Source organism: Salmo salar, chromosome 09 (genome assembly GCF_965601325.2).
Source record: "Salmo salar chromosome 09, fSalSal1, whole genome shotgun sequence".
Lineage (NCBI taxonomy): Eukaryota > Metazoa > Chordata > Actinopteri > Salmoniformes > Salmonidae > Salmo > Salmo salar.
This window is the reverse complement of record NC_138299.1, coordinates 65,885,496-65,898,024: the sequence shown is the minus strand read 5'-3', so window position 1 is coordinate 65,898,024 and position 12,529 is coordinate 65,885,496.

Here is a 12,529-nt window from a genome sequence, read left to right as displayed (position 1 = left end):
TTTTGCTTTCGCTGTAAAGCCTTTTTGAAATCGGACAATGTGGTTAAATTAACGAGTCTTAGCTTTAAAATAGTGTAAAATAGTCATATGTTTGAGAAATTGAAGTTATAGCATTTGAGGTATTTGTATTTCGCGCCACGTGATTCCACTGGCTGTTGAATAGTGGGACGCTAACGTCCCACTGGCCCAGAGAGGTTAATGCTAAGACGACAACAACTAACCATGACATATTGGAGCAATTTAAGGACATAAGGTTTTATCATCCTGCAAAAAATGTGTTCCTAGAGTGCTAAAAGTATGAACTAGACCTGAATACAAGTTTTGGGTGGATAGTTAATAGCATGGTGAGAGAAATGGGACTGTTTGGGAAACAGCCCCTCTGTGGTTCTTCCTGCTATCCCACCTTGGTTGCTCCTTCAGCCAATGATAGACCTACGGTTGCTTGAGACGGTAAGAGCTGGTGAGTAAGAAGTAGATCCAGTAAATATTGTAAGTGAACATTTCAGAACTCAGTACTATGCGGTCTTGAATATATTCACTGATGGATCTAAGGACCCTGCAGGGAAGAGAGGTGCAGCTTTTATTGTCCCTGAGTTTAAGGTGGCAGTGACAAAAAGAGCGACGGATCGTTTATGCATATACACAATGGAGTTGCTGGCCATACTCTTGGCTGCTCTGTGAGTGGAGGGGGTGAGGCCAGACAAGGTAGTCATCTGCTGTGACTCGTGTGCAGCATTGATGAGCTTAAATTATTTTGTGTCACAGAGCAGGCAGGATGTACTGTATGAGATTTGGCAGTGCCTGTTTAGGTTGAGACAGATGGGGATATTTGTGAGGTTCCTCTGGGTACCTAGTTCACGTGGGAGTAGAGGGGAATGAGGAGGTGGATGTTCTCACCAAGCAGAATCTCAAAGATCCTAGTTTTGGAATGGAAATGTCAATCAGTAAAGCAGAAGCCAAAGGGCTAATAAGAAAAGTGGTTAAAAACAAAATGTCAAGAGTTGTTGAACAGGGAAGGAAAGGGTAGATGTTTGTATAAGATCCAGGAAAAGGTGGGGCAGGGAGGTCCTCGGGTCGAGATAGAATGGAGGAAAGTTTAATCACAAGGTTGAGACACACAAGGCTCAACATTACATTGAGGTGTGATCACTGTCAGGAGTAGATGGAGACGGTGGAACACTTTCTATTTCAGTACCAGCAATATGGGAGGGAAAGGGCGAGATTGTTATCAGATTTAAGGAGTAATGGTGTTGAAGAGCCAAGCATAAGTGAACTGCTGAGAAAATCTTCAGAGTATGTAGTATTTAATTATGCATTTTTTGTTTCCTTAAGGAGAAGAGAATAATGGGTAGGATTTAGACGTTCCCTGTCTCTGGTTCAGCCTCCAATCCAGGTGGTCACGGTGATACACATTAACTTCTTTGGGATAGGGGGCAGTATTCACGGCCGGATAAAAAAATATACCTGATTTAACCTCTATGGGCTAGGTGGGACGCTTGCGTCCCACCTACTCAACAGCCAGTGTAATCCCGTAGCGCGTTATTCAAATACCTCAAAAATGCAAAAAATTCAATTTTTCAAACATATGACTATTTTACACCATTTTAAAGACAAGACTCTCGTTAATCTAACCACACTGTCCGATTTCAAAAAGGCTTTACAACGAAAGCAAAACATTAGATTATGTCAGCAGAGTACTCAGCCAGAAATAATCAGACACCCATTTTTCAAGCTAGCATATAATGTCACATAAACACAAACCACAGCTAAATGCAGCACTAACCTTTGATCTTCATCAGATGACAATCCTAGGACATTATGTTATACAATACATGCATGTTTTGTTCAATCAAGTTCATATTTATATCAAAAACCAGCTTTTTACATTAGCATGTGACTAGCATGTGACTAGCATTCCCACCGAACACTGCCGGTGAATTTACTAAATTACTCAAGATATACGTTCACAAAAAGCATAACAATTATTTTAAGAATTATAGATACAGAACTCCTCTATGCACTCGCTATGTCCGATTTTAAAATAGCTTTTCGGTGAAAGCACATTTTGCAATATTCTCAGTAGATAGCTAGCCCTGTGATGCCGGGCTATTTAGACACCCAGCAAGTTTAGCCCTCACCAATGTCAGATTTACTATAAGAAAAATGTTATTACCTTTGCTGTTCTTTGTCAGAATGCACTCCCAGAACTTCTACTTCAATAACAAATGTTGTGTTGGTTCCAAATAATCCATAGTTATATCCAAATACCTCCATTTTGTTCGTGCGTTCAGGTCACTATCCGAAGGGTAACGCGCGAGCGCATTTCGTGACAAAAAATGTCAAAAATATTCCATTACCGTACTTAGAAGCATGTCAAACGCTGTTTAAAATCAATTTTTATGGTATTTTTCTCGTAAAATAGCGATAATATTCCAACCGGACAACGTTGTATTCATTCAAAGACTGAAATAAAAAAATTGAGAAGTCTTGTGAACACGCATCTCATTCTCACTGTCCCCAGGCAGGCCACTTACACACTCTGCTGCTGCACTTTGCCCTGAGACAGGAGACACGTCATTCCGCTTTCTGAACGCTTTAGAGAGCCAATAGAAGCCTTAGAAAGTGTCACGATACAGCACAGATGCTGTAATTTTGGTAGAGATGCAACAGAAGGAGTACAAATTGTCAGACAGGCCACTTCCTGCATGGAATCTTCTCAGATTTTGGCCTGCCATATGAGTTCTGTTATACTCAGACACCATTCAAACAGTTTTAGAAACTTCAGAGTGTTTTCTATCCAAATCTACTAATAATATGCATATTCTCGTTTCTGGGAAAGAGTAGTAACCAGTTTAAAATCGGGTACATTTTTTATCCATCCGTGAAAATACTGCCCCCTAGCCCAGACAGGTTAAAGTTGATTGCCAACCTCCATATAAAAACCACATAACAACAACAACAAAAGGGAAGTAGTGAGTGGTAACAGTGAGGTAAATTAATCTACCTTTGCTATGGAGAGAGGTTTTTAAGTTCAGATGGTCAGCAAATTGAGTTCGATGTGTAGGCTAAAGCCTGCGCTGATATTGTGTTTAGCCAAGCGACAGCAGCTAGCTACTAAAGCTTGGTTTCTAACCACGTTGCCAACCACAGTTTATATGCAAGTGGAGTTTAGTTTTATTTATTAGGATCCCCGTTAACTACACATGCAGCAGCTACTCTTCCTGAGGTTGACATAAAATGTACAAATTCATGACAAAATACAGAACAGTAATAGACTGATATTACATGAAATTGTTACATTAAAATAAGAGTTATATATATAGGAAAGACACCAAGAGACAAAAATACTATTTATACACACACACACACACACACACACACGTGACACATTAAATCTGTTTTTGGTTTGGGTACATGAAAAACCCATAGTGGCATGTCTGGTGGGGTATGTACAGTACCAGTCAACAAGTTGGACTCTACTCATTGCAGGGGTTTTGTTTATTTTTACTATGTTCTACATTGTAGAATAATAGTGAAGACATCAAAACTATGAAATAACACATGGAATCATTTTAGTAACCAAAAAAAGTGTTAAATCAAAATATATTTTATGTTAATGTTCATGCACTTCCTACTGCTTCTGTATTATGTTTAAGTTAGCAAGCAGGCAATCTTTATGTGTGTGTGTGATCCATTTCGGGTGTACTCACATTCTCATATGAACTGCAATCATGCAATGTTCTGCTAACCAGAGCATGGCATAATAAAGGTCTTAAATTCATAAACCTAATTAAGGTCTTATAAATCCAATCAAAACTGTCACCAGTCATGTGGAGGGCAGATACCCATATGCTTCCAGGCATTGCGCTAACGCTAGTTCGCATTGACTCGTGAAACTACCTCTAACTTCCTTCATACTGGACACACAGACATTGCCAAACATTGCCAAAATCCCAAAGTATCCCTTTAACCCTAACACGTAAAATCTATTAATTCATTTATTTCAACAGCATTCAAAGAAAAGGGTTGAAAAAGGAAGCAAGCTGGGAGATTAATCAAGAAACAGACAAACAAAGCATGAGGCAGAGATGGAATGAGCAAAAGCAGAGAAAAAAGCATTAGGTCAAAAGAGGCAATGTTATTGTTAAAGAACCCACCAACCAACTCATCCCAATCCTCAGCCTTTTAGGTTCAAGCAGCCTCTTGGAAAGGCAGATAAACGGGGCCTAAAAGCTTTGCCAGCAAGTCCAAATAAAAAGGCTGTTGTTTCAGAAGCTGGCAATCTCATTGTGCTTTCTTAAGAACAAGAAAACCACTAACACTGAACTCTGACAAAACACAATAATTGGTAAAGGGGTTTTATATTAGAAATGAGGCAGGCAGGCACCAGGGATGTAGTGACCATCAGAGAGGGAGCACAAAAAACTGTCAGTGTTGGAGGCATATCGATGCTTCAAGGGAGAAAATCCAGAGGCTGTTATTGGGAAATCTAAGTTTGCAGAGCTGCAACAGCCCAATGTTCTCCGGTGCTCAGACACACCAAGAAATGTGTGCCATTACCACAAGTACACCAAGCTGCTTCTGGATTGTGTGCGCCATCATGTGCCATCAGGCATTTAACAGCAAATCAGAGTTCATTGAGGCCTTGGTCTGCTGTGCTAAAAGCCCTCAATGTATGCTGAATACCTTGGACTGCAGCAACGCCAAACAGCTTGACATGCATATTCTTAAGAACATTCCTGAAGAGGACAAGCAAACACAAACAACTTGGTATGCCTTTGAGGCAGAGGGAGTGCAGGTGAAATTCCAGAGGAGTGGGGTGCTGGGGGACATGCTCTGTGTTCTTGAGACTACAGCCCCAAAGTTATTGAGGCACTGTTGGGAAGAGAAAGCAAAGTGCCTCCGTCGGGTAAAGAAAGGTGTTGAGGATTCTGTGGTGCATGTGGACTTTGAAGAGAACTACACTGCTGCATATCAGGGTGAGATCCAGTCTGCACACTGGCATCAGAGGTAGGTAACTATTTTTATTTCTGTGGTGCGGGCTGATGTTAACCCCCTGTCATGTGTCATCATGGGTGACAGCTTGGAGCATGACAAGGCTGTGGCAAACGTTTTAAATATGATCATTCAAGATATACAGGAAAAACATCCTCAGGTAAAACAGTTGCACATCTTCAGCGATGGGGCTGCCTCGCAGCTGAAGAACAAGTTTACCTGGAAAAACTTGTCAACAACACTAAAAGAGCTGTTCCCAACAATGCGCATTGAGTGGCACTATTTTGCCACAAGCCATGGAAAAGGTGCAGTCGATAGAGTGTACTCAGCCATCAGGTGGTCAACGATGTTGCAACCTTTCTAGCTGTGTCAAAATGGAGCTGCCCGAATGTACAAATGAAGCTGATTACATTGGAAGAGATTGAAGACTTTACCCAGAAGCATCACCTGGAGGACCTGTGGAAAGATGTCAGACCTGTTCCAGGCACTCAAGCCATCCATCATGTTGAGCCCATCTCATGGGGAAAAATGAGACGGAAGCTTATTCTTCTGCATGTCAATCAGCTGATCACACTTTTGTGCAGTGTCCTCAAGAGCAGTGTACTGCCAGCCAAACACACCAATCATCTGACGACCAGTCCTTGTCCAGATCCACAGTCGTGAACATTAAAACAGGGGACTGCCTTCTTGTCATATACATTGCAACAACATCCAAAAGGAAGTCTGTGGGTCTGGTAACAGATAAAGACTGATGGTGTTCAAATGCAGTTCTTGAGGAGAAACTACCACACAGGATTTGTGTACATCTTGCCAGCCAAGGAGGACAAGGTTTGGGTGGCAGCAGGTCAAGTTGTCCAGTCCCTGTGTTCTTTTGTGGACATTGGGGGGGGGGGAGGAGGTACCATTTCACAGAGCCTGAGATGGCAGATTAAAGGGTGTGAGATTAATACAAAGCATGAGTTTATAAAAAATAACATTTGAAATGATGAGTTTGTTGATGTTAATTATCTTAGTATGTGATTAATAATAACATTTAATATTTGAAAACTTCTTAATGATCTAGAAAGAAATTACTAAAACTTTGTACATTTGAAATAGAGTATATAACTATTAAAGTTACTAGTGATTTCTTGGCGCTTTGAGTACCTCTGCAGTGTACCACTGCATTTTCAGATGACAACAAAAGTATTATTATGTAGTTTGGTGAAGAAATCTTTAATATACAAACACATTTTGCAGTGTCACATCCATAACAGAGAATGTCACATCCATAACGGTCAATTTTCCTCTGAAGTAAATAGGAAAATTCACATATTCATCATTGTTGATTGCCAGCAAAGCCACTACACAACACATTAATTACACTATAACAGTGACAAACAGTGCCCACAAACTGTTAGGGCCTACTTAAAAAGCTGTCCCAATATTTTATCACTGCTACACCTGGCTATCAGCGGAGCCTTGTCTTGCAGCAAAACAGTTCATTCAGCCTCATTTACTGCCTTTAAAAGAAACAGCTGATATGGCTGACTTGAATATTTTAACAATGGGCACGGGGGATGTTATCTGTGTATTCACTAATTATTTTTAACAATATTCCACCTACATCAGATTACAGTACAATAGTGAATCTGCCAAGTCAAACTTAGATCCGGCTCGAAGGACCACTTAAGATGCAATTAGGTTCTGATGACCGATATAATTTTTCGATCATCGTGTCCAAGTCATCCAAAAGTATCTCAAATTGATTGTGAACCTCAGTCGCTTATAGATGATTTGAATATGATGCACGAAAAATGCTGTTATCAGTCCCATGACTCAAATGGGATTTGTGTTAGAAATGCGAAAAGTTGAGCATGTGTAAACAGTGCTAGGGAAACTAAACCAAAGCATGGAATCAAACCAATGTAATTTTGAAATTTGGGTGAACTATCCCTTTAATACAGGAAAGCATGTTAGCTGTTATCTGGGTGGAATTCAAGGATTCACATTAAATCAGACCATTTGCACTGAAATGTAAATATAGGCTAAATGTCCTAGTTATAGAGAGATGTCAAGTCTAAGTCACTAAATTACGAATGCCCACTTGTCTTGTATATCTAGCTTTGTACTGTGAATCACATCTCTGCCGTTGTTATGGAGACAAATGTGTCACCGGGAGAATAAACTTTTTTTTTCATGAACAAATCTGAACACTCGAGGCTGGGAGGAAAAGCCATTTCCATAAGCTGAAGCACGCATTCAACTGTAGATCTCTGTATTAAATCCAACATTTCATTTTGAGACAAACGGTATGTATAGATTTTACGCATTCTCTAAATGTGCCTATGTTTAGTTTGTCTGTGTGGTTTTAATGGTGTATCTTGGGGTGTTTCCACTATTTCGATTTGGTAACGAGGTGTCTCGTTCACAGGCTTCAACATTTTGGTAGAATTTGGATTTGTTTCAACAATTATTTGAAGTACCAGAAAATATCCTCTGTTACATCATTCTGTTGTATAACTAGTTAAATTACAGTGTAAACAGTGCTGAAAAATGAAGTGCTAGCAGCATTTATTTGGCTACTAGACCTTTTCCCTTCAAATGTCCTCTTCTCACTTAAAGATGCGTCAGTACTGATCCCACATCCCCAGAGCTTTTCCTCACAACACTTCCTGAGACAGTGAAACACTCCAGCAACCTTCACTTTCCTCCCCGTTCAAGACACCAACCTTTGAGGTGAACAAGCTTAATTCCTTGACAATAGCAGCCTTGGTGGCTGCCTGTATACTTTTAGATTCCACCTCCTCTGTGTAAAAGGGGATTATGGTTAGTGGAGTTGTCCAATAGAGAAGGAGTATTAGCCTTGGCTCTCTTCTGTGCGGTTGGAGCTCAGGTTTATTGTATGGAAGTATTAAGATATGGGGTCAGGGGGAGGATTTGCAGTGTGGTACACTACTATCAGTGGCAGTCAGTGCCATTTAAGATGAGGGAGGACCATTCTTTTTTTTCATGAGCATGTCCTTAAATGGTCCTCATAACGGATGAATGTCATTCATATTCCATTCACCCAGTTCAATGTTAGAGCAATCAGTTCAGGCTACTACATGATAGTCAAATGTTCCCTATACTCATGAGGTTTCTACAACCTAGCCTATGAATCAAAGTTTACAACGTAAGTGCACAAAGGTTGAGAGAAAATTGAGGTGACAGACCGTGAAACATGGACAGACAGTGACACATTGAATACCGCTTTGGACACTTGCCTGCATCAAGCTGATATAGGGTGGAATCATTAGTTGCAAACAAGAGTTTCTATTGAACAAATTCAGGTGTTTTTCAACAGAATCGTCAGAATGAATACACCCCTGATCACACATAAACACAGTTCACTTTCATAACAGCCACGTTGTAATCTTTTTTGCATCTATGCGCTCTCCTCCCTTTACCTTTTCCCTTCGTCAATTGTGGATGTTAATGCACAAATAGCTAATAGAACTAACGCGTTAGTAAACCTGCTACAATCATGCAGTAATGTTACAGTGTACAGTCAGTAAGCATTTTAGCTTTTACACCGGCGGGTCCCGGTGGCAATAAGAGTAAAACCAAAAGCTTACCTTGACTTGGAAGAGTTCCAGTGTTCATTTTTTGATGCTTCGATTGGTGAACAACATGTCAGTTCATGCTGCAAGAGCGCTGATAGACTTCCGGAGGATGTCCTCCAACCTATGGAAGAGGGTGAGAGCCTCCTAGGTTTTGTATTGAAGTCAATGTACCCAGAGGAGGATGGAAGCTTGCTGTCCTCTGGCTATACCATGGTGCTACCCTACAGAGTGCTTTTGAGGCTACTGTAGACCTTCATTGCAAAATAGTATGTTTTATTCAATTATTTGGTGACCTGTGATTTATATTTAGTATAGTTTTATTTAAAAAGGATCACTTTTTAAAATGTTCTACAATTGTAATTCTTCTGAAAAATCACTGAGGAGGATGGTCCTCCCCTTCCTCCTCTGAGGAGCCTCCACTGTCTGATGTAGTTCTTGCGGTGCTGTGTTTCTAGTTCCCATTTGTCAGTTGGTCGTGGTAACATGCGGGTGGCAGGTAGCCTAGTGGTTAGAGCGTTGGGCCAGTAACTGAAAGTTTGCTAGATCAAATCCCTGAGTTGACAAGGTAAAAATCTGTTGCTCTGCCCCTGAACAAGGCAGTTAACCCACTGTTCCTAGGCCATCATTGTAAATAAGAATTTATTAACCGACTTGCCTAGTTAAATAAAAAAAAAATGAGTTCTCCCTTTCGTGAAAAACCATCAAAATTTGTGCTTTTCTGGTTTGAGTCATTCTTACTTTCTTCTATTTGGGGAAAAAGGATAGTTATCAGATGGATTAGCATTACCAAGCTGTATGGTGTGTGCACACAAAAACACACTCACAGTTTTGAGAAATGCCTGATATGAGGGTGATATGCGTCACACAGACAGGTGGTGATTCCGAATGGCATTTAAACTTCACGCAAATTGGTTGTGCGTTCAACCATCCGTTCAGTCCTAATCTGTGGCAGTCACACATTTATGTTTCTCTACTAAGAGGAAAAAGAGAAAGATTAGACCTGGGTGACATTGAACGACTCACAGAAAGCTATTTCACTGTCAGAGTTGCTCATGCTCAACATTGTGTACAAGTGCTACGGTCAGAAGTTACCCAGAGGTGTGACAGCTTCTGCAAGAACAATGGAAATCCTTTCATATTACAAAGGCCGAATGGCTCCCGAGTGGCGCAGTGGTCTAAGGCACTACATCTCAGTACTAGAGGTGTCAAAACCGGCCGTGATTGCGAGTCCCATAGGGTGGTGTACAATTGGCCCAGTGTTGTCCGGTTTAGGCTTTGGCCGGGGTAGGCAGTCAATGTAAATAAGAATAGGTTCTTAACTGACTTGCCTAATTAAATAAAGGTAGGTATGTGTGTGTGTGTGTGTGTGTGTGTGTGTGTGTGTGTTACTTACTGGCTCAAGCACTTGTCTGCTGCGTACACCCAGTTGGAGCTCCACAGAGGAGCATTATTAAGCCCTAATTGAATCTCATTCTCTTTTTGGCAGCTCCCTGAAACAGTGGAAATGTGATATTTGCCATAGCTAAGCTCCAAGACAGGTGGGATGCCAGGAGACCGCTAAAGTACCAGCTGTCAGAAATTGTGGCCATAGTTTCCTTAATGAGCCAGACAGCACTCTTATTACTAAAACTTGATAATGACTTCAGTTTGTGGTTGTCTTTCAACGTCAAACTATAACAAAACAAGTGTAAGTTTGTCTACTCCTTGCTTTTGTGTCCCATTAACCAATATGACAGACAGTTTTGTTGAGACCAAAACACTGGCTTGCACTGGAAGTAGGTAAGCTGTTCTAATTCAATGGTTACCCAGACACTGCACTTCCAAACAAACAGTCTGTGCTGTCATTAGCAATAGACAACAAGAAAACGTAGGGAAATTGTGGGCTGCCAACTGCACTAGAACTATTTTAGTATATTCTAATCTACTGTACATGTGGGCAAAAATAATACGGCTGGAAAGTAGACCTCAGGCAGAGGAGAGGAAGGCCGTAGAGATGACCATTTTGAGGAGAGGAAGTTAGCGATGCATACGGTATTTAAGTAGCTTGTACAGTGTGAGAAAATACTCTCTTCATGACATATAGCATTAGATAAATAGAAACTTAACAGAGCAGCAGACGTAGACAGTAACCTTCATGTGAACAGTGCGCTTGTGTATTAACTGATGTAATTTGACAATGTGATTTTTCATGAGAACAGTGGTACCTTTTGAGAAGAGTAACTTGCTCAAAACAAACTTTCGATTTCACCTCCTTTTAACGTTGTCATAGAGAGCATGTTTTAATTTAATAAAAAACATGTTTTCCCATCTCAAGAGGTAAAAAAAGACTACTAAGTGCCAAATAAAGTAACTGATCAGATCAAATGATTGACATAAAGAGCCGTTGTGTTGAACTCTGTGCGATGTATAACAGTGAGAATGGCAGAATGGTGAACTTACTAAATGACAGAGGTTGACTGTGTGATATTAGGTTGCTTCTTGTGTAAATATGTTCTGTCTGGATTTTAATGATTTGTATTTCACTTGAAATCAGACAAATTCCCTTGTGATGGGGAATGAAAGCTTGTTGTGTACAACAGGGAGTGGCAATTGAAAGCAAGCTTCACATTTGTATTTATTGCGAAAACATTTCTAGCGTGTCTATTTATGGATAACAGGTTTTCCACCACAAAACGTCCAAAAAGAGTAGAACCAGCTCAGCTGCTTTTACGCTATGATTTGACTACTAGATGTTCAATGTGTCTTTTGAAAAGAATTATTCGCCATATTAAAATGAGAGTTCAGTTCACATAATAGGGTTGATCTTAAAATGAGGTACAGATTTAAATGAATCACTAATCACATTAAATAAATAATAACCTTCAAAAATGATTTTGTTAAAGCAAAAAAAAAATAACTTAAGCTTTACAATGATGGTAAAACTTATAGAACATTTGAGATCAAGTGGGTTAAAAATATTCATAGAAATGACACCGGGTTGACTGAGGGATATGTCAAAATGCAGAATTTTGGCACTTTAGCAAGTCTTCATATAAAAAAAATCTGATTTACTTGAATTCTCCATGTGGTGCATATTATAAGGCACCTACTGTAGGGCTGGGTGATATGGCCAAAATATGATATATATATATATTTTTTTTTACTTTTGACGTTATTTGACCGTATTTTGTCTTTTTGAAAAATAAAAAGTTCAAAATATGCTAGGGTGGCAACACATACATTTAGCACTTTCTGCATTTCATGCACCTTTATCATTTACACATTGTGCCACGCAGGGCTGCATGATATGGGCATAAAAACATGGCCTAGTTAATTTGTGAACTGTTGGAATGATGGAAATAAAATTATTCTAATTAACTGTAGAACACACTGTCTCTCCCTATCTACATCATACAGTTCACAAAATCTCAACATGTTTCACTGTTTCCCCCACTAAACACTCACTCAGAACTGTTTCATGTCATCCCCAATGTGCCCAAACCATAGTCTACTCCACACAACTTCCTCTCTCCTACATCCCATACCCCTCATCTTTTCCTTTACTGACCGGTGCACACAATACAAATGCCTCAACCTTACTACTAGCACTGCACTCCCTTTGCCAAAGATCAAGCCCTTTTGCCCAAATCAAGGACTTGACTTCCCTGCAGCCCAGCAGGACCTGAATATCTACCCCCTCTTTCCTCACAGCACTCTTTGCCACCACATTGGCCTTCGCATTTGTCGGGAACCTAACAAAAGCTTACCTCCACTGATCCTCTCCAACAACATTAACATCTCCACAAACAAGTCTCCCCTATCCGATCTGCCCGTCTTCACACTACCTAACACTGCAACCGAATGAGAGCAGATCACCACTCAGTGGTTTCACCTCCACCCATCTCAAACCTATAATCATGGTCATCACTCATTGAAATCTGGGATATACACCCCTGCCCCCACCCTACCTG